Source organism: Balaenoptera physalus (assembly GCF_965194825.1).
Source record: "Balaenoptera physalus genome assembly, chromosome: 12".
NCBI lineage: Eukaryota > Metazoa > Chordata > Mammalia > Artiodactyla > Balaenopteridae > Balaenoptera > Balaenoptera physalus.
In genome coordinates this window covers 80,872,780-80,897,556 of record NC_138897.1, presented here as the reverse complement: position 1 = coordinate 80,897,556, position 24,777 = coordinate 80,872,780, and the positions used below count along the sequence as shown (strand labels likewise).

Sequence of the window (24,777 nt, the reverse complement as noted above, 5' to 3'; positions counted from 1 at the left end):
ACATTCCCACCAACAGTGTACAAGGGTACCCTTTTCTCCACATCTTCGCCAACATTTGTTATTTGTTGACTTTTTGTTAATAGCCATTCTGACAGGTGTGAGGTGATATCTAATGGTGGTTTTTTTTTTAACATCTTTATTGGAGTATAATTGCTTTACAATGGTGTGTTAGTTTCTGCTTTATAACAAAGTGAATCAGTTATACATATACACATGTCCCCATATCTCTTCCCCCTTGCATCTCCCTCCCTCCCACCCTCCCTATCCCACCCCTCTATGTGGTCACAAAGCACCAAGCTGATCTCCCTGTGCTATTCGGCTGCTTCCCACTAGCTATCTATTGTACGTTTGGTAGTGTATATATGTCCATGCCACTCTCTCACTTTGTCCCAGCTTACCCTTCCCCCTCCCTGTGTCCTCAAGTCCATTCTCTAGTAGGTCTGCATCTTTATTCCTGTCTTGCCCCTAGGTTCTTCATGACCATTTTTTTTTTTAGATTCCATATATATGTGTTAGCATACGGTATTTGTTTTTCTCTTTCTGACTTACTTCACTTTGAATGACAGTCTCTAAGTCCATCCACCTCACTACAAATAACTCAGTTTCTTTCGTTTTTATGGCTGAGTAATATTCCATTATATATATGTGCCACATCTTCTTTATCCATTCATCTGTTGATGGACACTTAGGTTGCTTCCATGTCCTGACTATTGTAAATAGAGCTGCAGTGAACATTTTGATACATGACTCTTTTTGAATTATGGTTTTCTTAGGGTATCTGCCCAGTAGTGGGATTGCTGGGTCATATGATAGTTCTATTTTTAGTTTTTTAAGGAACCTCCATACTGTTCTCCATAGTGGCTGTATCAATTTACATTCCAACCAACAGTGCAAGAGGGTTCCCTTTTCTCCACACCCTCCCCAGCATTTATTCTTTGTAGATTTTTTGATGATGGCCATTCTGACCGGTGTGAGATGATACCTCATTGTAGTTTTGATTTGCATTTCTCTAGTGATTAATGATGTTGAGCATTCTTTCATGTGTTTGTTGGCAATCTATATATATTCTTTGAAGAAATGTCTGTTTAGGTCTTCTGCACATTTTTGGGTTGGGTTGTTTGTTTTTTTGATATTGAGCTGCATGAGCTGCTTGTAAATTTTGGAGATTAATCCTTTGCCACTTGCTTCATTTGCAAATATTTTCTCCCATTCTGAGAGTTGTCTTTTCGTTTTGTTTATGGTTTCCTTTGCTGTGCAAAAGCTTTTAAGTTTCATTAGGTCCCATTTGTTTATTTTTGTTTTTATTTCCATTACTCTAGGAGGTGGATCAAAAAGGATATTGCTGTGATTTATGTCATAGAGTGTTCTGCCTGTGTTTTCCTCTAAGAGTTTGATGGTGTCTGGCCTTACATTTAGGTCTTTAATCTATTTTGAGTTTATTTTTGTGTATGGTGTTAGGGAGTGTTCTAATTTCATTCTTTTACATGTAGCTGTCCAGTTTTCCCAGCACCACTTATTGAAGAGGCTGTCTTTTCTCCATTGTATATTCTTGCCTCGTTTATCAAAGATAAGGTGACCATATGTGCGTGGGTTTATCTCTGGGCTTTCTATCCTGTCCCATTGATCTATATTTCTGTTTCTGTACCAGTACTATACTGTCTTGATTACTGTAGCTTTGTAGTATAGTCTGAAGTCAGGGAGCCTGATTCCTCCAGCTCCATTTTTCTTTCTCAAGATTGCCTTATCTCTTCGGGGTCTTTTGTATTTCCATACAAATTGTGAAAATTTTTGTTCTAGTTCTGTGAAAAATGCCACTGGTAGTTTGATAGGGATTGCATTGAATCTGTAGATTGCTTTGGGTAGTAGAGTCATTTTCACAATGTTGATTCTTCCAATCCAAGAACATGGTATATCTCTCCATCTATTTATATCATCTTTAATTTCTTTCATCAGCATCTTATAATTTTCTGCATACAGGTCTTTTGTCTCCTTTGGTAGGTTTATTCCTAGATATTTTATTCTTTTTGTTGCAGTGGTAAATGGGAGTGTTTTCTAAATTTCACTTTCAGATTTTTCATCATTAGTGTATAGGAATGCAAGAGATTTCTGTGCATTAATTTTGTATCCTGCTACTTTACCAGATTCATTGATTAGCTCTAGTAGTCTTCAGGTAGCATCTTTAGGATTCTCTACGTATAGTATCATGTCATCTGCAAACAGTGGCAGCTTTACTTCTTCTTTTCCAATTTGGATTCCTTTTATTTCTTTTTCTTCTCTGATTGCTGTGGCTAAAACTTCCAAAACTATGTTAAATAATAGTGGTGAGAGTGGGCAACCTTGTCTTGTTCCTGATCTTAGTGGAAATGGTTTCAATTTTTCACCACTGAGGACGATGTTGGCTGTGGGTTTGTCATATATGGCCTTTATTATGTTGAGGAAAGTTCCCTCTATGCCTACGTTCTGGAGGGTTTTTATCACAAATGGGTTTTGGATTTTGTCAAAAGCTTTCTCTGTATCTATTGAGATGATCATATAGTTTTTCTCCTTCATTTTGTTAATATGGTGTATCACGTTGATTGATTTGTGTATATTGAAGAATCCTTGCATCCCTGGGATAAATCCCACTTGATCGTGGTGTATGATCCTTTTAATGTGCTGTTGGATTCTGTTTGCTAGTATTTTGTTGAGGATTTTTGCATCTATGTTCATCAGTGATATTGGCCTGTAGTTTTTTTTCTTTGTGACATCTTTGTCTGGTTTTGGTATCAGGGTGATGGTGGCCTCGTAGAATGAGTTTGGGAGTGTTCCTCCCTCTGCTATATTTTGGAAGAGTTTGAGAAGGATAGGTGTTAGCTCTTCTCTAAATGTTTGATAGAATTCACCTGTGAAGCCATCTGGTCCTGGGCTTTTGTTTTTTGGAAGATTTTTAATCACAGTTTCAATTTCAGTGCTTGTGACTGGTCTGTTCATGTTTTCTATTTCTTCCTGGTTCAGTCTCGGAAGGTTGTGCATTTCTAAGAATTTGTCCATTTCTTCGTGGTTGTCCATTTTATTGGCATATAGTTGCTTGTAGTAATCTTTCGTGATCCTTTGTTTTTCTGCAGTGTCAGTTGTTACTTCTCCTTTTTCATTTCTAATTCTATTGATTTGAGTCGTCTCCCTTTTTTTCTTGATAAATCTGGCTAATGGTTTATCAATTTTGTTTATCTTCTCAAAGAACCAGCTTTTAGTTTTATTGACCTTTGCTATCGTTTCCTTCATTTCTTTTTCATTTATTTCTGATCTGCTCTTTATGATTTCTTTCCTTCTGCTAACTTTGGGGGTTTTTTGTTCTTCTTTCTCTAGTTGCTTTAGGTGTAAGGTTAGGTTGTTTATTTGAGGTGTTTCTTGTTTCTGAAGGTAGGATTGTTTTGCTATAAACTTCCCTCTTAGAACTGCTTTTGCTGCATCCCATAGATTTTGGATCATCGTGTTTTCATTGTCATTTGTCTCTAGGTATTTCTTGATTTCCTCTTTGATTTCTTCAGTGATCTCTTGGTTATTAAGTAGCGTGTTGTTTAGCCTCCATGTGTTTGTATTTCTTACAGATTTTTTTCCTGTAATTGATATCTAGTCTCATAGCATTGTGGTCGGAAAGGATACTTGATACGACTTCAGTTTTCTTAAATTTACCAAGGTTTGATTTGTGACCCAAGATATGATCTATCCTGGAGAATGTTCCATGAGCACTTGAGAAGAATGTGTATTTTGTTGTTTTTGGATGGAATGTCCTATAAATATCAATTAAGTCCATCTTGTTTAATGTATTATTTAAAGCTTGTGTTTATTTATTTTCATTTTGGATGATCTGTCCGTTGGCGAAAGTGGGGTGTTAAAGTCCCCTACTATGATTGTGTTCCTGTCGATTTCCCCTTTTATGGCTGTTAGTATTTGCCTTATGTATTGAGGTGCTCCTATGTTGGGTGCATGAATATTTACAATTGTTATATCTTCTTCTTGGATTGATCCCTTGATCATTATGTAGTGTCCTTCTTTGTCTCTTGTAGTAGTCTTTGTTTTAAAGTCTATTTTGTCTGATACGACAATTGCTCCTCCAGCTTTCTTTTGATTTCCATTTGCATGGAATATCTTTTTCCATCCCCTCACTTTCAGTCTGTATGTGTCCCTAGGTCTGAAGTGGGTCTCTTGTAGACAGCATATATATGGGTCTTGTTTTTGTATCCATTCAGCCAGTCTATGTCTTTTGAATTATCGATATGTATGTTCCTGTTCCCATTTTCTTAACTGTTTTGGGTTTATTATTGTAGGTCTTTTCCTTCTCTTGTGTTTCCTGCCTAAAGAAGTTCCTTTAGCATTTGTTGTAAAGCTGGTTTGGTGGTGCTGAATTCTCTTAGCTTTTGCTTGTGTGTAAAGCTTTTAATTTCTCCGTCAAATCCGAATGAGATCCTTGCTGGGTAGAGTAATCTTGGTTGTAGGTTTTTCTCTTTCATCACTTTAAATATGTCCTACCACTGCCTTCTGGCTTGCAGAGTTTCTGCTGAAAGATCAGCTGTTAACCTTATTGGGATTCCCTTATGTGTTACTTGTTTTTTTCCCTTGCTGCTTTTAATATTTGTTCTTTGTATTTAATTTTTGATAGTTTGATTAATATGTGTCTTGGCATGTTTTTCCTTGGATTTATCCTGTTGGGACTCTCTGTGCTTCCTGGACTTGATTAACTATTTCCTTTCCCATATTAGGGAAGTTTTCAACTATAATCTCTTCAAATATTTTCTCAGTCCCTTTCTTTTTCTCTTCTTCTTCTGGAACCCCTATAGTTCGAATGTTGGTTCGTTTGCTATTGTCCCAGAGGTCTCTGAGACTGTCCTCAATTTTTTTCGTTCTTTTTTCTTTACTCTGCTCTGCAGTAGTTATTTCCACTGTTTTATCTTCCAGGTCACTTATCCGTTCTTCTGCCTCAGTTATTCTGCTATTGATCCCTTCTAGAGAATTTTTAATTTCATTTATTGTGTTGTTCATCACTGTTTGCTTGCTCTTTAGTTCTTCTAGGTCCTTGTTAAACGTTTCTTGTATTTTCTCCATTCTATTTCCAAGATTTTGGATCATCTTTACTATCATTATTCTGAATTCTTTTTCAGGTAGACTGCCTATTTCCTCTTCATTTGTTAGGTCTGGTGGGTTTTTGCCTTGCTCCTTCATCTGCTGTGTGTTTCTCTGTCTTCTCATTTTGCTTAACTTACTGTGTTTGGGGTCTCCTTTTCACAGGCTGCAGGTTCGTAGTTCCCGTTGTTTTTGGTGTCTGTCCCCAGTGGCTAAGGTTGGTTCAGTGGGTTGTGTAGGCTTTCTGGTGGAGGGGACTAGTGCCTGTGTTCTGGTGGATGAGGCTGGATCTTGTCTTTCTGGTGGGCAGGTCCACGTCTGGTGGTGTGTTTTGGGGTGTCTGTGGCCTTATTATGATTTTAGGCAGCCTCTGTGCTAATGGATGGGGTTGTGTTCCTGTCTTGCTAGTTGTTTGGCATAGGGTGTCCAGCACTGTAGCTTGCTGGTCATTGAGTGGAGCTGGGTCTTGGCGTTGAGATGGAGATCTCTGGGAGATTTTCGCCATTTGATATTATGTGTAGCTGGGAGGTCTCTTGTGGACCAGTGTCCTGAACTTGGCTCTCCCACTTCAGTGGCAAAGCCCTGACGCCTGGCTGGAGCACCAAGAGCCTGTCCTCCACATGGCTCAGAATAAAAGGGAGAAAAAAAAGAAAGAAAGAAAGAAGAAGATAAAATAAAATAAAATAAAGTTATTAAAAAAATAATTATTAAGAAAAAAAAATTTTTAAGTAAAAAGAAAACAAAACAAAACCAGACAGGCAGAACCCTAGGACAAATGGTAAAAGCAAAGCTATACAGACAAAATCACACACAGAGGCATACACAAACACACTCACAAAAAGAGAAAAAGGGAAAAAAATATATATATATCGTTGCTCCCAAAGTCCACCTCCTCACTTTGGGATGATTCATTGTCTATTCAGGTGTTCCACAGATGCAGGGTACATCAAGTTGATTGTGGAGATATAATCTGCTGCTCCTGAGGCTGCTGGGAGAAATTTCCCTTTCTCTTCTTTGTTCGCTCAGCTCTTGGGGTTCAGCTTTGGATTTGGACCCGCCTCGGCGTGTAGGTCGCCTGAGGGCGTCTGTTCTTCACTCAGACAGGACTGGGTTAAAGGAGCGGCTGATTCGGGGTCTCTGGCTCACTCAGGCCGGGGGGAGGGAGGGGTACGGATATGGGGCAAGCCTGCGGCGGCAGAGGCCAGCATGACGTTGCACCAGCCTGAGGCATGCCATGTGTTCTCCAGGGGAAGTTGTCCCTGGATCATGGGACTCTGGCAGTGGCAGGCTGCACAGGCTCCCGGGAGGGGAGGTGTGGAGAATGACCTATGCTTGTACACAGGCTTCTTGGTGACTGCAGCAGCAGCCTTAGCGTCCCATGCCCATCTCTGTGGTCCGCGCTGATAGCCGTGGCTCGTGCCCGTCTCTGGAGCTCCTTTAAGTGGCACTCTTAATCCCCTTTCCTCACGCACCAGGAAACAAAGAGGCAAGAAAAAGTCTCTTGTCTCTTCGGCAGCTCCAGACTTTTTCCTGGACTCCCTCCCGGCTAGCTGTAGCGCACTAGCCCCCTTCAGGCTGTGTTCATGCAGCCAACCCCAGTCTTCTCCCTGGGATCCAACTGAAGCCCGAGCCTCAGCTCCCAGCCCCCACCCGTCCCAGCGGGTGAGCAGACGAGCCTCTCGGGCTGGTGAGTGCTGGACGGCACCAATCCTCTCTGCGGGAGTCTCTCCGCTTTGCCCTCTACACCCCTGTTGCTGCACTCTTCTCCGTGGCTCCAAACCTTCCGCCTTCCACCACCCTTAGTCTCCACCTGCAAAGAGGCTTCCTAGTGTGTGGAAACCTTTCCTCCTTCACAGCTCCCTCCTGCTGGTGCAGGTCCCATCCCTATTCTTTTGTCTCTGTTTTTCCTTTTTTCTTTTGCCCTACCCTGGTAGGGAGTTTCTTGCCTTTTGGGAGGTCTGAGGTCTTCTGCCAGCGTTCAGTAGGTGTTCTGTAGGAGTTGTTCCACGTGTAGATGTATTTCTGATGTATTTGTGGGGAGGAAGATGATCTCCGCGTCTTACTCTTCCACCATCTTGAAGCTCCTCTCTAATGGTGGTTTTGATTTGCATTTCCCTGATGATTAGCAGTGTTGAACACCTTTTCATGTTTCTGTTGGCCATCTGCATTTCCTCTTTGGAAAAATGTCTATTCAGTTCTTCTGCCCATTTTTAATCAGTTTATTTGTTTTTTTGATGTTGAATTGTATGAGCTGTTTATGTATGTTGGATATTAATCCCTTATCAGTCATATCATTCGCAAATGTTTTCTCCCATTCTGTAGGTTGTCTTTTTGTTTTGGTGATGGTTTCCTTTGCTGTGCAAAAGCTTTTAAGTTTAATTAGGTTCCACTTGTTTATTTTGCTTTTATTTCCTTTATTTAGGTAAAGGATCCAAAAAAATATTGCTGTGTTTATGTCAAAGGGTGTCCTGCCTATGTTTTCCTCTAGGAATTTTATATTATCTGGTCTTACATTTAGGTCTTAAATGCATTTTGAATTTATTCTTGTATATGGTGTTAGGGAATGTTCTAATTTGATTAACATGTAGCTATCTGGTTTTCCCAGCACCACTTATTGAAGAGACTGTCTTTTCTCCATTGTATATTCTTGCCTTCTTTGTTGTAGATTAATTGACCATGAGTCAATTAATCACCAATCACCATAAGTGCATGGGTTTATTTCTGGGCTTTCTGTCCTGTTCCATTGATCTGTGTATCTATTTTTATGCCAGTACTATACTGTTTTGGTGACTGTAGCTTTGTAGTGTAGTATGAAGTCAGGGATCATGATTCCTCCTGCTTTGTTCTTCTTTCTCAAGATTGTTCTATTAAAGGTCTTTTCTGTTTCCATACAAATTTTTATTTTTTTAATTTTTTTTTAAATCAGTCATCAATTTTATACACATCACTGTATACATGTCAATCCCAATCGCCCAATTCAGCACACCACCATCCCCACCCCACCGCAGTTTTCCCTCCTTGGTGTCCATACGTTTGTTCTCTACATCTGTGTCTCAACTTCTGCCCTGCAACCCGGTTCATCTGTACCATTTTTCTAGGTTCCACATACATGCGTTAATATACGATATTCGTTTTTCTCTTTCTGACTTACTTCACTCTGTATGACAGTCTCTAGATCCATCCACGTCTCAACAAATGACTCAATTTCATTCCTTTTTATGGCTGAGTAATATTCCATTGTATATATGTACCACATCTTCTTTATCCATTCGTCTGTCGATGGGCATTTAAGTTGCTTCCATGACCTGGCTATTGTAAATAGTGCTGCAATGAACATTGGGGTGCATGTGTCTTTTTGCATTGTGGTTTTCTCTGGGTATATGCCCAGTAGTGGGATTGCTGGGTCATATGGTAATTCTATTTTTAGTTTTTTAAGGAACCTCCATATTGTTCTCCATAGTGGCTGTATCAATTTACATTCCCACCAACAGTGCAAGAGGGTTCCCTTTTCTCCACACCCTCTCCAGCATTTGTTGTTTGTAGATTTTCTGATGATGCCCATTCTAACCAGTGTGAGGTGATACCTCATTGTAGTTTTGATTTGCATTTCTCTAATCATTAGTGATGTTGACCATCTTTTCATGTGTTTCTTGGCCATCTGTATGTCTTCTTTGGAAAAATGTCTATTTAGGTCTTCTGCCCATTTTTGGATTGTGTTGTTTGTTTCTTTAGTATTGAGCTGAATGAGATGTTTATATATTTTGTAGATTAATCCTTTGTCCGTTGATTCGTTTGCAAATATTTTCTCCCATTCTGAGGGTTGTCTTTTCGTCTTGTTTATGGTTTCCTTTGCTGTGCAAAAGCTTTGAAGTTTCATTAGGTCCCATTTGTTTATTTTTGTTTTTATTTCCATTACTCTAGGAGGTGGATCAAAAAAGATCTTGCTGTGATTTATGTCAGAGAGTGTTCTTCCTATGTTTTCCTCCAAGAGTTTTATAGTGTCCAGTCTTACATTTAGGTCTCTAATCCATTTTGAGTTTATTTTTGTGTATGGTGTTAGGGAGTATTCTAATTTCATTCTTTTACATGTAGCTGTCCAGTTTTCCCAGCACCATTTATTGAAGAGACTGTCTTTTCTCCATTGTATATCCTTGCCTCCTTTGTCATAGATTAGTTGACCATAGGTGCGTGGGTTTATCTCTGGGCTTTCTATCCTGTTCCATTGATCTATGTTTCTGTTTTTGTGCCAGTACCATATTGTCTTGATTACTGTAGCTTTGTAGTATAGTCTGAAGTCAGGGAGTCTGATTCCTCCAACTCCGTTTTTTTCCCTCAAGACTGCTTTGGCTATTCGGGGTCTTTTGTGTCTCCATACAAATTTTAAGATGATTTGTTCTAGTTCCGTAAAAAATGCCATTGGTAATTTGATAGGGATTGCATTGAATCTGTAGATTGCTTTGGGTAGTACAGTCATTTTCACAATATTGATTCTTCCAATCCAAGAACATGGTATATCTCTACATCTGTTGGTATCATCTTTCATTTCTTTCATCAGTGTCTTATAGTTTCCTTCATACAGGTCTTTTGTCTCCCTAGGTAGGTTTATTCCTAGGTATTTTATTCTTTTTGTTGTAATGGTAAATGGGAGTGTTTTCTTAATTTCTCTTTCAGATTTTTCATCGTTAGTGTATAGGAATGCAAGAGATTTCTGTGCATTAATTTTGTATCCTTCAACTTTACCAGATTCATTGATTAGCTCTAGTAGTTTTCTGGTGGCATCTTTAGGATTCTCTATGTATAGTACCATGTCATCTGCAAACAGTGACAGTTTTACTTCTTCTTTTCCAATTTGTATTCCTTTTATTTCCTTTTCTTCTCTGATTGCCATGGCTAGGACTTCCAAAACTATGTTGAATAATAGTGGTGACAGTGGACATCCTTGTCTTGTTCTTGATCTTAGAGGAAATGCTTTCAGTTTTTCACCATTGAGAATGATGTTTGCTGTGGTTTGTCTTATATGGTCTTTATTATGTTGAGATAGGTTCCCTCTATGCCCACTTTCTGGAGAGTTTTTATCATAAATGGGTGTTGAATTTTGTCAAAAGCTTTTTCTGCATCTATTGAGATGATCATATGGTTTTTCTTCTTCAATTTGTTAATATGGTGTATCACATTGATTGATTTGTGTATATTGAAGAATCCTTGCATCCCTGGGATAAATCCCACTTGATCGTGGTGTATGATCCTTTTAATGTGTTGTTGGATTCTGTTTGCTAGTATTTTGTTGAGGATTTTTGCATCTATATTCATCAGTGATATTGGTCTGTAATTTTCTTTTTTTGTAGTATCTTTGTCTGGTTTTGGTATCAGGGTGATGGTGGCCTCATAGAATGAGTTTGGGAGTGTGCCTTCCTCTGCAATTTTTTGGAAGAGTTTGAGAAGGATAGGTGTTAGCTCTTCTCTAAATGTTTGATAGAATTCACCTGTGAAGCCATCTGGTCCTGGACTTTTGTTTGTTGGAAGATTTTTAATCACAGTTTCAATTTCATTATTTGTGATTGGTCTGTTCATATTTTCTGTTTCTTCCTGGTTCAGTCTTGGAAGGTTATACCTTTCTAAAAATTTGTCCATTTCTTCCAGGTTGTCCATTTTATTGGCATAGAGTTGCTTGTAGTAGTCTCTTAGGATGTTTTGTATTTCTGCAGTGTCTGTTGTAACTTCTCCTTTTTCATTTCTGATTTTATTGATTTGAGTCCTCTCCCTCTTTTTCGTGATGAGTCTGGCTAATGGCTTATCAATTTTGTTTATCTTCTCAAAGAACCAGCTTTTAGTTTTATTGATCTTTGCTATTGTTTTCTTTGTTTCTATGTCATTTATTTCTGCTCTCATCTTTATGATTTCTTTCCTTCTGCTAACTTTGGGTTTTGTTTGTTCTTCTTTCTCTAGTTGCTTTAGGTGTAAGGTTGGATTGTTTATTTGAGATTTTTCTTGTTTCTTTAGGTAGGCTTGTATAGCTATAAACTTCCCTCTTAGAACTGCTTTTGCTGCATCCCATAGGTTTTGGATCATCGTGTTTTCATTGTCATTTGTCTCTAGGTATTTTTTGATTTCCTCTTTGATTTCTTCAGTGATCTCTTGGTTATTTAGTAACGTATTGTTTAGGCTCCATGTGTTTGTGTTTTTTACGTTTTTTTCCCTGTAATTGATTTCTAATCTCATAGCATTGTGGTCAGAAAAGATGCTTGATATGATTTCAATTTTCTTAAATTTACTGAGGCTTGATTTGTGACCCAAGATGTGATCTATCCTGGAGAATATTCCATGCACACTTGAGAAGAAAGTGTAATCTGCTGTTTTTGGATGGAATGTCCTATAAATATCAATTAAATCTATCTGGTCTATTGTATCATGTAAAGCTTCTGTTTCCTTATTTATTTTCATTTTGGATGATCTGTCCATTGGTATAAGTGAGATGTTAAAGTCCCCCACTATTAGTGTGTTACTGTCAATTTCCTCTTTTATAGCTGTCAGCAGTTGCCTTATGTATTGAGGTGCTCCTATGTTGGGTACCTATATATTTATAATTGTTATATCTTCTTCTTGGATTGATCCCTTGATCATTATGTAGTGTCCTTCCTTGTCTCTTGCAACATTCTTTATTTTAAAGTCTATTTTATCTGATATGAGTATAGCTACTCCAGCTTTCTTTTGATGTCCATTTGCATGGAATATCTTTTTCCATCCCCTCACTTTCAGTCTGTATGTGTCCCTAGGTCTAAAGTGGGTCTCTTGTAGACAGCATATATATGGGTCTTGTTTTTGTATACATTCAGCAAGCCTGTGTCTTTTGGTTGGAGCATTTAATCCATTCACGTTTAAGGTAATTATCGATATGTATGTTCCTATGACCATTTTCTTAATTGTTTTGGGTTTGTTTTTGTAGGTCCTTTTCTTCTCTTGTGTTTCCCACTTAGAGAAGTTCCTTTAGCATTTGTTGTAGAGCTGGTTTGGTGGTGCTGAATTCTCTTAGCTTTTGCTTGTCTGTAAAGCTTTTGATTTCTCCATCAAATCTAAATGAGATCCTTGCTGGGTAGAATAATCTTGGTTGTAGGTTCTTCCCTTTCATCACTTTAAGTATATCATGCCACTCCCTTCTGGCTTGTAGAGTTTCTGCTGAGAAATCAGCTGTTAACCTTATGGGAGTTCCCCTGTATGTTATTTGTCATTTTTCCCTTGCTGCTTTCAGTAATTTTTGTTTGTTTTAAATTTTTGCCAATTTGATTACTGTGTGTCTCGGCGTGTCTCTCCTTGGGTTTATCCTGTATGGGACTCTCTGCGCTTCCTGGACTTGGGTGGCTATTTCCTTTCCCATGTTAGGGAAGTTTTCAACTATAATCTCTTCAAATATTTTCTCTGGTCCTTTCTCTCGCTGTTCTTCTGGGACCCCTATAATGCGAATGTTGTTGCGTTTAATGTTGTCTCAGAGGTCTCTTAGGCTGTCTTCATTTCTTTTCATTCTTTTTTCTTTAGTCTGTTCTGCAGCAGTGAATTCCACCATTCTGTCTTCCAGGTCACTTATCCGTTCTTCTGCCTCAGTTATTCTGCTATTGATTCCTTCTAGTGTAGTCTTCATTTCAGTTATTGTATTGTTCATCTCTGTTTGTTCCTTAATTCTTCTAGGTCTTTGTTAAACATTTCTTGCATCTTCTCGATCTTTGCCTCCATTCTTATTCCGAGGTCCTGGATCATCTTCACTATCATTATTCTGAATTCTTTTTCTGGAAGGTTGCCTATCTCCACTTCATTTAGTTGTTTTTCTGGGTCTTCCTTCATCTGGTACATAGCCCTCTGCCTTTTCATCTTGTCTATCTTTCTGTGAATGTCGTTTTTGTTCCACAGGCTGCAGGATTGTAGTTTTTCTTGCTTCTGCTGTCTGCCCTCTGGTGGTTGAGGCTATCTAAGAGGCTTGATGGGAGGCTCTGGTGGTGGGTAGAGCTGACTGTTGCTGTGGCGGTCAGAGCTCAGTAAAACTTTAATTCACTTGACTGTTGATGGGTGGGGCTGGGTTCCCTCCCTGTTGGTTGTTTTGCCTGAGGCAACCCAACACTGGAGCCTACCTGGGCTCTTTGGTGGGGCTAATGACAGACTCTGGGAGGGCTCACGCCAAGGAGTACTTCCCAGAACCTCTGCTGCCAGTGTCCTTGTCCCCACGGTGAAACAGAGCCACCCCCTGCCTCTGCAGAAGACCTTCCAACAGTAGCAGATAGGTCTGGTTCAGTCTCCCCCAGGGTCACTGCTTCTTCCCCTGGGTCCCGATGCGCACACTATTTTGTGTGCTCCCTCCAAGAGTGGGGTCTCTGTTTCCCCCAGTCCTGTCGAAGTCCTGCAATCAATTCCCACTAGGCTTCAAAGTCTGATTCTCTATGAATTCCTCCTCCCATTGCCGGACCCCCAGGTTGGGAAGCCTGACGTGGGGCTCAGAAACTTCACTCCAGTGGGTGGACTTCTGTGGTATAAGCGTTCGCCAGTCTGTGAGTCACCCACCCACCAGTTATGGGATTTTATTTTACTCTGATTGTGCCCCTCCTGCCGTCTCATTGTGGCTTCTCCTTTGTCTTTGGATGTGGGGTATCGTTTTTGGTGAGTTCCAGTGTCTTCCTGTCGATGATTGTCCAGCAGCTAGTTGTGATTCTGGTGTTCTCGCAAGAGGGAGTGAGAGCACGTCCTTCTACTCTGCCATCTTGGTTCCTCTCTCTCCATACAAATTTTTAAATTATTTATTCTAGTTCTGTGAAAAATACCATTGGTATTTTAATAGGGATTGCATTGAATCTGTAGAGTGCCTTGGGTACTATGTTCTTTTTAACAGTATTAATTCTTCCAATCCATGAACATGGGATATCTTTCCATCTGTTTGTGTCATCTTCAGTTTCTTTCATCAGTGTCTTAGAGTTTTCCAAATACTGGTCTTTTACTTCCATGGTTAGATTTATTACCAGGTATTTTATTCTTTTTGATGCTATTGTATGTGGGATTGTTTTCTTAATTTCTCTTTCTCGTAGTTCGTTGTTAGTGTATAGAAACGCAACAGATTTCTGCATATTAATTATGTATCCTGAAAATTTATGGAGTTGATTTATGAATTCTAATAGTCTTTTGGTGGTGTCTATAGAATTTCTATGCATAGTGTCATGTCATCTGCAAACAGTGACAATCTTACTTCTTCCTTTCCAATTTGGATTCCTTTTATCTTTTATTTCTTTTTCGTGTCTGATTGCTGTGGCTAGGACTTCCAATACTATGTTGAATAGAAGTGACAAGAGTGGGCATTCTTGTCTTGTTGTTGATCTTAGAGGAAATGTGTTCAGCTTTTCACTGTTGAGCATGATGCTGCTGTTGGCTTGTCATAAATGGTCTTTATAATGTTGAGATATGTTCGTTCTATACCCACTTTGTTAAGAGTTTTTATCATAAATGAATGTTGAATTTTGTCAAGCTTTTTCTGCATATGTTGAGATTGTCACATGATTTTTTTTCTTTTATAAATTTATTATTTTATTTATTTATTTTTGGCTGCATTGGGTCTTCACTGCTGTGTGCGGGCTTTCTCTAGTTGTGGCAATCAGGGACTACTCTTCGTTGTGTGCGGGCTTCTCATTGCAGTGGCTTCTCTTGTTGCAGAGCATGGGCTGTAGGCGTGCAGGCTTCAGTAGTTGTGGCTCACAGGCTTCAGAGCACAGGCTCAGTAATTGTGACCACGGGCTTAGTTGCTCCGTGGTATGTGGGATCTTCCAGGACCAGGGCTTGAACCCATGTCCCCTGCATTGGCAGGCAGATTCTTAACCACTGTGACACCAGGGAAGCTCCTGTCACATGAGTTTTGTTCTTCATTTTGTTAATGTGATGTATCACACTGATTGATTTGCCGATATTGAACCATCTTTGCATCCTGGGATAAATCCCAGTTGATCATGGTGTATGATCCCTTTAATGTATTTAGCATACTTTTGTGGTCAGAAAAAATGCTTGATATAATTTTTATCCTCTTAAATTTGTGGAGTCTTGTTTTGTGGTATAGCATGTGATCTATCCTGTAGAACATTCCATGTGCCCTTGAAAAGAATGTCTATTCTGCTGTTTTTGGGTGTAACAGCATGTTGATATCTAAGTCCAACTAGTCTATTGTTGCCTTATTGATTTTCCATCTAGATGATCTATCCATTGATGTAAATGGGGTGTTAAAGTCCCCTACTTATTATTGTCAATTTCTCCCTTTATGTCTGTTAGTATTTGCTTTATATATTTAGACGCTTCTGTATTGGGTGCATATATGTTAATGAGTGTAGTAGCCTCTTCTGTGTTGATCCCTTTATTATTATATAATTCCCTTCTTTGCCTTTTATTATAGCCTATTAAATGTTTTAAAGTCTATTTAGTCTGATATGAGTATTGCTACCCCTGCTTTCTTGTCATTTCCATTTGCTTGAACTATCTTTTTCCATTTTGTCACTTTCAGTCTGTGTGTGTCTTTAGCCCTGAAGTGAAGTCTCTTGTAGGCAGCATATTGAAGGGTCTTGTTTTTTTCATCCAATCAGCCACACTGTGTGTTTTGATTGGAGTATTTAGTCTCTTGACATTTAAAATAATTTTTAATAGATATGTACTTATTGCTATTTTATTGCTTGTTTTCTCATTGTTTTTATAGTTCTTCTCTGTTCATTTCTTCTTTTAGTTTCTTCCCCTATGTTTGATGATTTTCTTTAGAAGTATACTTGTGTTTCTTTCTTCTTAGTTTTTGTGTATCTATTGTAGGTTTTTGATTTGTGGTTACCATGGGACTCATATATGTTGACCTATAATTATATCAACTTGTTAAGTTCAGACACATTCTAAAAGATCTACATTTTTTACTCCCCTCCCCCACATTTTGTGTTTTTGATGTCATATTTTACATCTTCATGCTTATCCCTTATCTATTTATTGTAGTCATAGTCACTTTTACAATTTTTTATCTTTTATTCTACATACTGGCTTATTTAATGGTTGATCCCCAGTCCTTACCATATATATATTTGCCTTTCCTAGTGGGATTTCCCCTTTCCTGTAGATGCTTATTTCTTTTTCACTTAGAGAAGACCCTCAACATTTCTTTTAGGGTAGGTTTAGTATTGATGAACTGTTTTAGTTTTAGCTTATCTGAGAGATTCTTTGTCTGTCCTTCTATTCTAAATGATAGTCTTGCTGGGTAGAGTATCCTCAGTTGCAGGTTTTTCCCTTTCAGCACTTTGAATAATCATGCCACTCCCTTCTGGCCTGTGAAGTTGCTGCAGAGAAATCAGCTCTTAGCCTTATGGGGATTCCCTTGTATATGACTTTTTGTTTTTCTCTTGTTGTCTTTAGTATTCTCTTTAACTTTTGCCATTTTAATTATGATATGTCTTGTTGTGGGTCTGTTTGAGTTGATCTTGTTTGGGACCCTCTGTGCTTCCTGTACCTGGATATCTATTTCCTTCTTCAGGTTTGGGAAGTTTTTAGCCATAATTTCCTTAATTACATTTTAGATCCCCTTCACTCTCTCTTCTTCTTCTGGGATCCCTTATAATGTGAATGTTGGTATGCTTAATGTTATCCCAGAGATCTCTTGAATTGCTTTAATTTTTTAAAAAGTTGTTTTTCTTTCTGCTGTTACGATTGGATGATTTCCATTATTCTGTCATCCAGATCATTTATGCATTCTTCTGTATCACTTAGTCTGCTATTCATCCCTTCTAATGTGTTGTTTTTTATTTCAGCTATTGAATTATTCATTTCTGATTGGGTCTTTTTTTATATCTTCTAGTTGCTTGTTAAAATGTTCACTGTTTGCATCAATTCTTTTCCCTAATTCAGTTAACATTGGTAATTTCATTACCAATGTTTTGAATTCTTTATCTGGTAAATTGTTTCTTTCTGTTTCATTATTTCATTTTTTCAGGGATTTTGTCTTTCATTTGAGAGTAGTTCTTCTGCTTTTTCATTTGTGTAACTTTCTCTGCTTCTATGAATTTAGGTGAAATAGTTACCTATTGCAGTCTTGAAGGGGTGTTGTTATGAGGGAGTGTCCCTATACGGACTGTGTGTATCCAATGCCTTTGGTGGGAGATCTGGATTTGACTTGGATGCAAGTCACATTTTTCCTCAGGGTGTGCTGGCATCTGTCACCCCGGGGGGGGGGGCTGGAGATGGAGGGGCTCGAACTGGCACTGTGTGAGGCAGGACTTTCCCTCTGCTCAGTGGCCATCATGACCCTACGTGGGGCAGGGTCTGATCCCAAGTTACTGGAGCAGAACCCCTGAGGGTTGGACTCAGGCTGACTCTGTTCCCTTTAAGTGTGTGTTTTTCTCTCTCCCCACACCAGGACTCTTGCCCCTGAGGAGGGGAGTGCCAAAGCAAGGGGGGCCCATGTGCAGATAGAGGTCTGATGTGCTGCCTGTGTAAGTGCCTGCGACTCCACTCAGATGCAGCCTCGTGTGCAGGTGTCCTTTGTCCCTCACAGCCAGTCACTTTCCCAGCCTCCACTGCTCTCGTCCCTCTTTGCTCCATAGAGCTGGTAGAGGCCTGTGTGGACTCTTGGTGTGTATTGGGAGGTGAGCTGTGTAGAGTGACACCACAGCTTTGTCTTTTGGTTGTTGAGTTGTAAGAGTTTTTAAAATATATTCTGAATAATAGATCCATATCAGATATATCATTTGCAAATATTTTCTCCCATTCTTTAGGTTGTCTTTTCACTTTTTTAATAACGTCCTTTCATGCACAAAGGTTTTACAAAATAATTTATTGAGGTGAAATTCACATAACATGAAATTAACCATTTTAAAGTGAATAACAGTTTAGTGGTATTTAGTACATTCACAGTGTTGTGCAACCACCATCTCTGTCTAGTTCCAAAACATTTCTGTCCTTCCAAAGTAAAACAGCATACTCATTAAACAGTTTCTCCCCATCTTTCCTACCCCCAACACTTGGGAACCACCAATCTGAATTTAGTATCTATGGCTATATCTATTCTATATTATTTGATGTAGTAATAAAATAATTCAAAACGTGACCTTTTGTGTCTGGCTTTGTTCACTTGGCATAATGTCTTTTTTTTTTTTATACAGGGAAGATTTTTTTAAAATAAATTTATTTATTTATTTTTGGCTGCATTGTGTCTTCGTTGCTGCATGTGGGCTTTCTTTAGTTGTGGCAAGCAGGGGCTAATCTTCATTGCAGTGCGTGGGCTTCTTATTGCGGTGGCTTCTCGTGTGGAGCACAGGCTCTAGGCACACGAGCTTCAGCAGTTGTGGTGCATGGGCTTCAGTAGTTGTGGCTCGTGGGCTCTAGAGTGCAGGCTCAGTAGTTGTGGCGCAGGCTCAGTAGTTGTTGCTTAGTCGCTTCGCAGCATGTGGGGTCTTCCTGGACCAGGGCTTGAACCCATGTCCCCTGCATTAGCAGGCGGCTTCTTAACCACTGTATCACCAGGGAAGCCCTAGCATAATGTCTTGAAGGATCGTCTACATTGTAGCATGTATCAGTACTTCATTCCTTTTTATGGCTGAATAATATTCCACTGTGTGTATACGTCATAATTTGCTTACTTATTCTTCTGATTATGGACATTTGCACTGCTTCTATCTTTTCACCTTTATGTACATGCATGTACATGTGATTGAGTACTTATTTCCAATTATTTTGGGTATATACCTAAGAGTGGAATCGTTGGATCATACGGTAATTTTATGTTTAATTATTTGAGGAAGCACCAAATGATTCCCATTTTTGATGCTCTTAATTCCTTTGTGTAGATCCAAATTTCTATCTGTTATTACATTTTTTCCCTGAAGTACTTCCTTTAACATATATTATAGTAATGGTGTGCTTCAGTGTAATCTCTCAGCTTTTGTTTGTCTGAAAAAGTCCTTATTTTTGTCCTTTTTTTGGAAGGTATTTTCACTGTGTATAAAATTCTGGGTTGACAGATTTTTTTTTTCCTTTCAGTATTTTAAAGATGTTGCTCCTAATGTTTTCTGGATTGCATTGTTTCTGATTGTTTCTGCATTGTGTCTGCTATCATTCTCATCTTTGTTCCTATGTATGTAATGTGTCTTTTTGCTTTAGATGCTTTTGGTGTTTTCTGTTTTCCCCTGACTTTCAGTGATTTGATTATGATGTCCCCTTTTTTAATTTGAAGTATAGTTTTTTAAAATTCATTAATTTATTTGGCTGTGCCATGAGGCATGTGGGATCTTAGTTCCCTGACCAGGGAGTGAACCTGTGCCTCCTGCACTGGGAGTGCAGAGTCTTAACCAGTGGACCACCAGGGAAGTTCCTAAATTGAAGTGTAGTTGAGTTACAATATTGTGTTAGTTTTAGGTGTTCAGCAATGTGATTCAGTTCTATATATTTTTTTTTCAGATTTTCCATTATAGATTATTACAAGGTATTGACTATAATTCCCTGTGCTATATGGGAAATCCTTGTTGCTTATCTATTTTATGTACAGTAGTTTGTATTTGTTAACTCCATACTCCTAATTTGTCCCTCCCCGTTCCCTCTTCTCTTTGGTAACCATAAGTTTGTTTCAATTATCTCTGAGTCTGTTTATGTTTTGTGTACAGATTCATTTGTATTATTTTTAGATTGCACATATAAGTGATATCATATATATTTGTCTTTCTCTGACTTACTTCACTAAGTATAATATTCTCTAGGTTCATCCATGTTGCTGCAAATGGCAATATTTCATTCTTTTTTATGGTTGAGTAATACTACATTGTATATATACCACATCTTTTTTTAAAACTTTTTAAAATTAAAAAAAAAATGTTTAATTTTTATTTTTTTAATTTATTCTTATTTAAAAGTTTTCATTTTATATTGGACTATTTTTATTTAGTGTCATGTTAGTTTCAGGTGTACAGCAAAGTGATTCAGTTATACATATATCTATTTTTTTTCAAATTCTTTTCCCATTTAGGTTATTACAGAATATTGAGCAGAGTTCCCTGTGCTATACAGTAGGTCCTTGTTGGTTGTCTGTTTTAAATACAGTAGTGTGTATATGTCAATCCCAAACTCCCAATTTATCCATCTCCCCCCGACCTTTCCCCTTTGGTAACCATAAGTTTGTTTTCTATGTCTATGAGTCTGTTTCTGTTTTGTAAATAAGTTCATTTGTATCATTTTTTTTAGATTCCGTATATAAATGTTTCATCTTTCGTTGTCTAACTTACTTCACTTATTTATTTATTTATTTTTGGCCATGCAACACAGCTTGCAGAATCTTAGTTCCCCGACCAGGGTTTGAACCCAAGCCACAACAGTGAAAGCACCAAGTCCTAACCACTGGACCACCAAGGAATTCCCTGACTTAACTTCACTTAGTATGATAATCTCCAGGTCCATCTATGTTGCTGCAAATGGCATTATTTCATTATTTTTTATGGCTGAGTAATATTGCATTGTGTATGTATAACCACACCTTCTTTATCCATTCATCTGTCGATGGACACTTAGGTTGCTTCCATGTCTTGGCTATTGTAAATAGTGCTACTGTGAACATTGGGGTGCATGTATCTTTTCAAATTAGAGTTTTCTCTGGGTATATGCCCAGGAGTAGGATTGCTGGATCATATGGTAACTCTAATTTTAGTTTTTTAAGGAACCTCCATACTGTTCTCCATAGTGGCTGTACCAATTTATATTCCCATCAACATTGTAGGATGGTTCCCTTTTCTCCACACCCTGTCCAGCATTTATCATTTGTAGACTTTTTGATGATAATCATTACGATTGGTGTGAAGTGATACCTCACTGTGGTTTTGATTTGCATTTCTCTAATAATTAGTGATGTTGAGCATGTTTTCATGTGCCTGTTGGCCATCTGCATGTCCTCTTTAAAGAAATGTCTATTCAGGTCTTCTACCCATTGTTTGATTGGGTTGTTTGATTTTTTTTTTTTTTTTGATATTGATTTGTATGAATTGTTTTTATATTTTGGATATTAACCCCTTGTTCATTGCATCATTTGCAAATATTTTCTCCTATTCCATAGGTTGTCTTTTCATTTTGTTGATTGTTTCCTTTGCTGTACAAAAGCTTTTACGTTTGATTAGGTCCCATTTGTTTATTTTTGTTTTTATTTCTATTGCCTTGGGAGACTGACCTAAGAAAACATTGTTACGATTTATGTCAGAGAATGTTTTGCCTATGTTCTCTTCTAGGACTTTTATGGTGTCATGTCTTATATGTAGGCTTTAAACCATTTTGAGTTTGTTTTTGTATATGGTGCGAGTGAGTGTTCTAACTTCATTGGTTTACATGTGGCTGTCCAGCTTTCCCATCATCACTTGTTAAAGAGACTGTCTTTTCTCCATTGTATATTCTTGCCTCTTTTGTCATAGATTAGTTGACCTATGTATGTTATGTGTCTTTTTGCTGTAGGTGCGTGGGTTTATTTCTGGGCTCTCTGTTCTGTTCTGTTGTACTATATGTCTGTTTTTGTGCCAATACTACACTGTTCTGATTATTGTAGCTTTGTAGTATAGTCTGAAATCTGGAAGCATTATGCCTCCAGCTTTGTTCTTTTTCCTCAGAATTGCTTTGGCAATTCTGGGTCTTTTTGGTTCCATATAAATTTAAGGATTATTTGTTCTAGTTCTGTGAAAAATGTCATGGTTATTTTAATAGGGATTGCATTAAATCGGTAGATTGCTTTGGGTAGTATGGCCATTTTAACAATATTAAGCCTTCCAGTCCAAGCACATGGGATATTTTTCCATTTCTTTGAATCATCATCTATTTCCTTTATCAATGTTTTGTAGTTTTCAGTGTATACGTCTTTCATCTCTGTGGTCTTTCATCTCCTAGGTATTTTTTTTTGGATGCGATTTAGAATGGGATTGTTTTTTCACTTTCTCCTTCTGATATTTCATTGTTAGTGCAAAGAAATGCAACAGATTTCTGTATATTAATCTTGTGTCCTGCTACCTTGCTGAATTCATTTATTAATTCTAACAGTTTTTGTGTGGGACTTCAGGGTTCTCTCTATAGAGTATCATGTCATCTGCAGATAGTGGCAGTTTTACCTCTTCCTCTCCAATTTGGATACGTTTTATCTCTTTTTCTTGTCTGATTTCTGTGGCTAGGACTTCCAATATTGTGCTGAATACAAGTGGTGAGAGTTGGCATCCTTGTCTTGTTCCTGAATTTAGTGAGAAGGCTTTCAGCTTTTCATCACTGAGTATTATGTTGGTTATGGGTTTGTCGTAAATAGCTTTTATTATGTTGAGATATGTTCCCTCCATACCCACTTTGGTGAGAGTTTTTATTATGAATTGATGTTGAATTTGGTCAAATGCTCTTTTCTGCATCTATTGAGATGATCATGTGGTTTTAGCCTTTCCTTTTGTTGATGTGGTGTATCAACATTGATTGATTTGCATATGCTGAACCATCTTTGTGACCCTGGAATAATCCAGCTTGATCATGGTGTATGATTCTTTTTATGTGTTGTTGAATTTGGTTTGCTAATATTTTGTTGAGGATTCTTGCATCTATATTCATGATTACGTTGTGCCTTGGTCTGGTTTCTTCATGTTTCTTATGTTTGGTTTTGTTAAGCTTCTTGGACATGGTGGTTAATATTTTCATCATATTTGGAAAATTTTTGGTTATTATTTCCTCAAACATATTTTCTTTGTTTCTCCCTTCCTGTCTACTCCTTCCGGAATTCCAGTCCCAGGTGTGTTAGCCCACTTGTATTCCACAGCTCACTGAAGTTTTGTTCATTTTTTTTCAAAGTCTTTTTTCTCTAGATGTTTCATTTTAGTTTCTATTTCTGTGTCTTCAAGTTTACTAATTTTTTGCAGTTTTTAATTTTCCATATTTTAAATTCCATATATTTTTCATCTCTAGAATTTCAACTTGGATCTTTTTGATATCTTCCATTTCTCAATGTTGTGCTCATGCTTTCCTCTACCTTCTTGGACATACTGAGTATATTTATAATAGTTCCTTTAATATTTTTGTCTCCTAATTTTTATAATCTATGTTGTATCTGGGTCCATTTCTATTGATTAATTTTTCTCTTAGTTATGGGCCATAATTTCCTGCTTATCTACATGACTTACAATATTTTAGTAGACACCAGACATTCTAGATTTTACATTGTTGGGTATTAGGTTTTATATACATACATAAATTTTATATACATATATAAATCCCCTTTAAATTTGGGGATTTTGTCTTAGATGTAGTTAACTCTGAGTCTGTTTGATCCTTTATTTTTTGAAGGCTTGCTTTTAAGCTTTAGTTAGGGAAGTATTTCTTGTACAGCTAATTTGGTCCCAATAGTAAGGCAATACTCTTCTTATGATTCTACTTTATTATTCTACAGTACTGCCATTCCAGCCTATGGATTAGGAAGTCATTCCACACTGGCTGATGGGAACACAAACTATTCCTTCAGGGATTCCTTTGGAGATTGTTCCACCTACTCCTTTCTGGTGCTTCTTTCTCTTCTCTTCATGGTTTTCTCTCCCATGTTTGTAGATAAATACTTAATCAAAGACTTGAAGGTACCTCTGCATATCTCCAGAGCACTATGTCTCTGTGTGTCTGCCTCTTCTCTGATAATTTGCTTCACGCATTTTAGCTGCCTTGGCCTCCCCAAACACTGAAATGTCTCCTCAACTCACCAGGACAGCTTGTCTCTGTTTGGATTCCCCATCACTGCACTCACTTTTCCCAGCCAGGTAGCTGGGGAACTTGATGAACTCAATTTGTTTGCTTTTCTTCTTTCAGGGATTACTGTTCTGTAATGATTGTTATCCAGTGTTTGAAAACAGGGTGTTTTCACATATTTTGTCCAATTTTTATTTTTTAAGGCTGAAAGACAAATTCTATTCATGTTATTTCATCAAAGGTGGAAGCAGAAATTCCTTCTCTTGGATTTTGTGCTGCTGGTTCATTGTGATCTTGTCAGCTCTTTGATGCTTTTAAAGATTTAAAAAACATTTTATTCAGCATATTTAGTTCTTTTGATTGGAAAGTTTGGTTAAGACAGCCTAGGCTATCATTATTAGAAATGGAAATTCTTATGGCCTTTTCTTTTTTGAAAATTTTTATTAGAGTATAGTTGATTTACAATGTTGTGTTAGTTTCAGGTGTACAGCAAAGTGAATCAGTTATACATATACATATAGCCACTCTTTTTTAAGATTCTTTTCCCATATAGGCCATTACAGAGTATTGAGTAGAGTTCCCTGTGCTATTCAGTAGGTCCTTATTAGTTATCTATTTTATATATAGTAGTGTGTATATGTCAATCCCAATCTCCCAGTTTATCCCTCACCCCTTATCCCCTGGTAACCATAAGTTTGTTTTCTATATCTGTGACTCTACTTCTGTTTTGTAAATAAGGTCATTTGTACCCCTTTGTCCTTTTCAATTAAAAAATAAAATAGAAAAAGATTCTATGATATCCTCATAAAATTAGAACAGTTGGGTGAGAGGAGGTGGATAATGCTGTGGTTCCTCTGAACATTCAAAAGGATAAAATAAGGAAGCTGGGACATATTTTAGGCCTGGGTAGGTTTCCCAGACTTGGCCCTATTTTGCATGGTATGGATAGTAGATGGTAAGTTACTAATAGAC

At 37.9% G+C, this 24,777-nt stretch overlaps 1 protein-coding gene across 14 annotated transcripts in view; it reads left to right on the top strand.

The window, feature by feature from the left end:
• TMEM116 (transmembrane protein 116) overlaps positions 1-24,777 on the top strand; it is a 225,715-nt gene that overhangs the window by 70,419 nt on the left and 130,519 nt on the right. The window lies entirely within an intron of this gene.